This window comes from Physcomitrium patens, chromosome 14 (assembly GCF_059467195.1).
Source record: "Physcomitrium patens ecotype Gransden chromosome 14, ASM5946719v1, whole genome shotgun sequence".
Classification (NCBI taxonomy): domain Eukaryota; kingdom Viridiplantae; phylum Streptophyta; class Bryopsida; order Funariales; family Funariaceae; genus Physcomitrium; species Physcomitrium patens.
In genome coordinates, this window is record NC_143423.1 from 9,816,188 (window position 1) to 9,822,645 (window position 6,458).

General features: G+C 32.0%; 1 long non-coding RNA gene across 1 annotated transcript; it reads right to left on the reverse strand.

The window, feature by feature from the left end:
• Positions 1-4,548: 4,548 nt before the first annotated feature.
• On the reverse strand, positions 4,549-5,879 carry LOC141046158 (uncharacterized). The gene is made up of 2 exons (XR_012218886.2): positions 5,334-5,879; positions 4,549-4,905 (listed from the first exon to the last, which is right to left on the reverse strand). It is a non-coding gene; the product is annotated as an uncharacterized LOC141046158 (long non-coding RNA).
• Positions 5,880-6,458: the final 579 nt, after the last annotated feature.

Consider the following 6,458-nt stretch of genomic DNA (forward strand, 5'->3'; position numbering starts at 1 on the left):
ATGCAAATTTATCTTAGAGATATCTTTGACAAATATGGTAGTATTGGAAGAATGAATGTTGATTAAAGAAAATAGATGAATGTAGTAGAGGCTAGAATATTTTTTCAAAGATATGGTGTGAAATTGAAGTTGACAATTGCTTATAATCTTAAGGCTAATGGCAAGAGTAAGAAAGAACATCCTACGATTATAAATGCTCTTATTAAAGCTTACAAAGATAAGTCAAAGTAGTAGCTAAGACTTTTATCATTTATTTTATAGATAGATAGAATCACTTATAATACTATTATTAGTTATATACCTATTGAATTGATGTTGGACTAAAAGCCAATTATGCTTATAGAAGATTTTGTACCTACTTAGATGTTGCTAGATTTAAAAGATGATATCACAACAAAGAGATTATTGGAGCTTTGAATTCAATAGCTTGAAAGATTGCTTGAATATCAAGGGATTGCATTGAAAAAATTAAAAGCTGTTAGATTGAGCAACAAAGAGAGATTTGACAAAAATCACAATTTGAAATCAAAATCAATTGAAGTTGAGGATTAAGTATTAATATTTGATAGTAGTTTGAAACATCAATATAGTACTCTTAGAAATTTTATTTGAAGATACTTTGGTCCATACGTGGTGGTGATAGTATATGATAATACTATCTATTTTCTTCATAAGTTGGATGGCACAAGGCTAAAAACACTTGTGGTTGGAAAATAAATAAAGGTATTTAAGAGGAGAAATAACAAATTTAGTTCAAATGATCTTGTAAATTTTTAAAATCTAAATCTAGACTATGCAAAAGATAAAGAGATATTTGAAGAAGATAAAGAAAATGAAGATATTTAGGTTAGAACATTTTGAAGGATGTATAGGTTTGGAGGATGTAAATGTCATACTAACAAGTAGTATAATATGTAAAAATAATATAAAATATTATAAAAAATTGATTTGTAATAAAAAATTAGAAAATAAATGAAATAAAATAAAATATAAATATAAAATAAAATAATGAAGATCATAGAAATGAAGTAATGAAAATAATGATTGTGGTTATTACCACAAATTTTTGTTAGACTACATCTTGTCACAATTCAAGAGATAAGAAGCCGATTGATTATATTATATTCCTTTCTACTATTCACACTAGCAATTCTAAGCTACTCATCAAAGATTTTCTTTTGAGGTTTTTTCTTAGTATATTTAAAATTTAGGTTTGAAATTTGAAGTATTTTCCCTCTTTTTATAAGCTTTCAAAAAAATTTCACTTTCTCTAAGAAGAATTAGTTTGAATTTGTAGTACTTTTATTTTTTAATAAAGAAAAGTTAGATGCTATTTGTTAACATGATTTGTAGCTTTTTTTTCTCATAAAGTATGTTACAAAGAATTTTAAGAAATGAGATTGGTCTATATATGTAAGGGCTGAATAGCTCTCTAAAGAGCCATCATAAATTCAAATCTAATGAAGTATGGAGCTATGGCGTCTATTTGAGTAAAGAAAGGATGTTAGTTGTTACATATTATCAAGAGCTACTATATATATATATATATATATATGAGGTGGTAGAATTTATTAGAATGAAAGGCAATGTTTGATCATACATAGTTGCAAACAAAAACCTTTTTGTTTTTTTGAAGCAAATTCTTTTACTTTAATATCACATGATGAGATTTTTTCATAATTGATACCTTCATAGATTATACTTGTACTAGATTTGGTATAATATTCCTATTATATACTTTATAATATTTATTTTTTTATAATATATATAATATAATATTTAGCATATATTTTTATTATATATAATATAATATTTAGACTATATTTAATATCACATATCATTATATATGAGTTTATATTCCATATAGAATTAAATACCATATCTTCTATATATTCAATTATTTATAGTTATATCTAGGCTGTATAATATTAATATTTTAAATGTTATAGATTCTTTCTAAATACTTTTAAGATATTGATGCCTTCAAGATAATTTTTATATAAAAAATTCTATTAGATTTTATACATTAGACTATGCTTTATCTATTAAATCTAATTGCTTTTATCTAGCATCCTCTATATCTAACTTCAACTATCAATTATTACTTCACATTCATATTGCATTGTTTTATCCTAAAACATTCTATGAGTCAAATTGGTGACTTATATTTATACTTTGTAGTCATTGTCAAATTTGTAAAGTAGACAAATGTAGTTTACAAGACTTTGTACTACAGTTGATAACCTTTTCAACATGATTGTTTCTTTTTTTGAATAACAACTAATAGTTCCAATAGTTTCATAAAAATGTCTGCTTGTTATGCTCAAGTTGGAACTTAGTTAAATTTGACACTTATATTTTGATGCTATTCTTGGATGTAATTGTGATCTGATTTAATATATTTGGTGTAGTGATGCATCATGAGATTTTTCATTAATTTAATGTTGTTCATATTGTTCTATAATAATGGAATAGATTTATATTCTTTGAATTATAGTTCTTTTAATAATTTCATATTATATGTTATATTATTGGTTATTTTAGAGAATAGACAAAACTTTGTTTTGATCAAGGAGATAGCAATTATAGATTGTAGTTTGCTTGATCATACTATTGAAGAAGAATCTAATTTGTACAATATATTAGATATAGATTTTTTAAAATCTAAATCTCTTGTTTAGTCTTTATGTGTAAAAGTGAATAATTTTCTTATGTCTTTGAAAAAGTTAAATATTCTAAATTCTTTAGTAATTTTTAGGTATTTGAATATGTTTTTTGATACAACCATGTATGTCAATTAAAGTTTAAATATGAATCTAGAAATATATTCAACGTCATATTATATATTCTATCAACTAATAGTAACATACAATAGCCCTTCTACTAAGCTTTGATATATTGTAGGATCAATAAAAAGTGTTATAGTTTTTTTTGAAGTTTTGTTTTCCAATTCATAGGTATTTTTGATAGTTTACAATGTGTGAGGTTGAATCTTTCCAACAATCTATCTATGTATTATTTTTGATAAAAATAGATTCTAGTCTTATCATAGCTCAACTTTGAGATAGATTTTAGTATTTTGAAGGTCTTTTATTAAAAATGTATTCATCATTTTGTATTTGAGTTTTGTAATATTATGTAAATCATCTCTAATGACTATAATATTAAATATGTAAAAAAATACTATAATATATAATATGGTTTTATGATAAAATATAGGTTTGAATCCTCCTTATTTTATTTAAATGCCTATTCTTTTATAATGCTATTTATTTTGCTATTCTAGATTCATGGTACTTTATGCAACTTATACAAGGCTTGGTATAATTTGCACATCTTTCCATAATTTTTTTCATTATCAATTCTAAGAAATGTGCTCACCTATATATTTTTAGTAATATTTCTATTTTAAAAAGTAATTTTTATATTGAGATGTAGCAAATTCCATTGTTTTTGTATAACAAGAGTTAAAATGCTTTGAATTGTGGACCATCAAACGATAGAAGCAAATGATTCAAAGTAGTTGATATCTTCCTCTTCTCCAAAGCATATGGCTACTATACATGCTTTTAAATTGTCACATTTGCCATCAAGACCCGATTTAATTATAAAGATCCATTTGGCCAAGATTGTTATATTTTTTGCAAGTAAATCTATTAGTATCTAGATTTTGTTTTCACAGATAGAATCTATTCCTTCTTGAATTGCTTCTCTTTATTCCACGTACTGTGTGAGTCACCAAAACGACTTACATGTTATGTTTGAACTAGGACAATGCGATTAGAGTATGACAAATACCCACGGGATCAGGTATGAACAGGGTATCGACGGGCCCGATACCGACATCCGATTATCAAGCCAGCCATTGAGGGCCCCCGGGCCTATCGATAGGGGTCTGGCTCAGGCCTAGGGCCCCCGCTTCTTCTTGGTTTTTTTGGATGTTGTGTCCTGCGAGAGCTCCAAGATACCAGGTGGTTGCGGCTGGAGGTTTTGCCTTCTTCCTTGTTTGGACTAGTTTTGGCAATTGTGGCGCAGTCAAAGATCGAGGTGGTCGACGTGATTTCTTGCGGTTGTTCGGTTTTCTCCCTCTCACTACAGACTTGGACCTTGAGTTGCTGATTGTTGGAGGAGGAGCGATTGGAATTTTTGGAGCTGATGGAGAGCTTTGCCTAGTGGGATCAGGGCGTTATCTACGTCAAATTGCAGCCGCATTTTGCACCTCCTTCTTATATTTTTTTGGTTTGTTTTGTGTGTAGAAGGTTAGCGTGTTCTCTACGCGCTGGATTGTGGCTGTGTGGGGTAACATAGTCAGCTTATTTGTTGTTGTTCGTTTTTTTCTCCCACTGCTGCAAAGCTCAAATTTCGCCTCATATTTGTATATCCGCATGCAACCCGTCACGAGCAACACCAAAAAAATACAATTTCCATAATACACTCCACCTACTTCTACAAATCTTTCCACCAGCCTAATTCGAATCATCCAAGATTGCCATGAAACACCAACACCGATTCCAAAATCCTACTATGAACTCAATATGGATTGTGGTGTCACTATTGAATGCTGATCTCTAATGCCTCTTCCAATAGCCCGCTCTAGACGAAGGTAGCTAAATTCTTTCTCGCATTCTGCTTTGCACTTTACTCGCTAGAGCTAGATGTACTAGGCATGTACAATGTATCTCACCAAAAATGATTTAAAGTTGTTTAAACTTAGAACGCTCTTAATCCTTCAATACTTAAGAACCATCTTGTCATCCGTTACCACCCCTTCGAGCCAACAATGTATAAGGTTGCAGATTCACAGTTGCAATTGGCACATCTACCGCAGATCTTGGCATAACTGACTAGGCTAAACGACTAGGTCGTTGTTGTCCCCAGCGATTTGCTCCACCATCGCGGACAAATCTTGCATCATTTGCACTAGAGATTCATGACCAACCACGTGGTGACCGGAACACTTTAATATTGACGTTCTGCCCAGGTCGTGTGAAGGCCTCCAGGATGGATTGAAAGAGGAGCTCGCAGAATAGTATGCAAAGCAAACTCCACACAATGCCTACAGCCACTAGCCGATGACACTATGCAAACAAATTGAGGACAACCACACCACGGTCCTCAACAATGTGATGTGAACAACAATCTCCGCCAGCAGACAAAGCCGCCTCAGCCGTGGATCATAGACCGATGATGACTACTACAAGGAAGAATCAACAATAACTCATTGTACACATTGCCCGAATCAAACACAAAGAAAAATGAACACCAGGGCCGAGCCTCCCAATGCCAGAGATTCCAAACACAACACAATCGCTCTAAAATTGCCAACAGCTTACCACCGCAATGCTGCCACCTTTGAATCTAGTATCACTTGGTCCTTCTCCACGAACAATGTGCTAGCAACGCCAAGACAACAGCCAATCTCAAATCCTAGCTCCGCTCTCCATAGATTGTTGTCGCTCTAGATCGCAGCAACAACGTCGTCGTCACCACAATAACTAGGATGAAGGCACCACCGCACCCACCGGCCCCTCCGAGGAATAAGGAAATAACAATAGGAAAAAGAAATAGAATGTGGACTTTCTTTGTCGCACTATTGTAGTTGACGACGAGCTAAACTGCGAAAGGTGAGCCATACCCACGTGGTCGATGACGATCACTGCCTCCACGGAAGAAGCTACCGCATCCACTAAAAAAAACACTCCAGAACGCCACTTGATGAAGACCACACAGAGTAAACCCAGGAACAAGAGGGCGAAGCAAGGTTGCACCAGAAAACTCGAACCAAAAACACAAAAACAGAAAGAGGGAAAATACTGCATCGCAGTCCGTCCACCATGTGAATGAAACGGAAGAAATTTTCGGAGCACCCGGAGCTCGTGAAGTCGTGAAAAAAAAAAAAAAACCAAAAAACCAAAAAAAAACCAAAAAAAACCAAAAAAAAACAAGTCCGAGAGAAATCCGGGCGGCCGGACCTCTATCCAACTAAGAGGCTGCCGCCATTCTTAGGCAGTCTCTTGCTCTTGCTATTAATAAGCAATACCAGTCTCTTGCCCTTGCTAATCATCCTTCTAATTTTATATAATTTTCTTTTTGTCTTGCTTTCTTTCTCTTTCTTTTTCTTCTTTCTTCTTCTCTCTTTCTTCTCTTCTCTTCTCTATTCTTTTTTCTACTCTTTTGATCTTTTTATTTATATATATATATATATATATATATATGATTTAAGAAATATTAATCAAATAGATTTTTTTTTCTTTTGACAATGAGAGCTACTGTCATTCGCTATCATCTATTTGAATTGCTGACATAATCATAATAATTGCTGCAAATATCATTAGAATGAATTCTTTCTTGCCATCATCAATAGACCATTTCAGTAAAATCTATGTTTCTTCACTCCAGTTATCTAAATCAAAACCAAATAGATATCAGGCATGTTAATCCATTAAAATATCATAGTT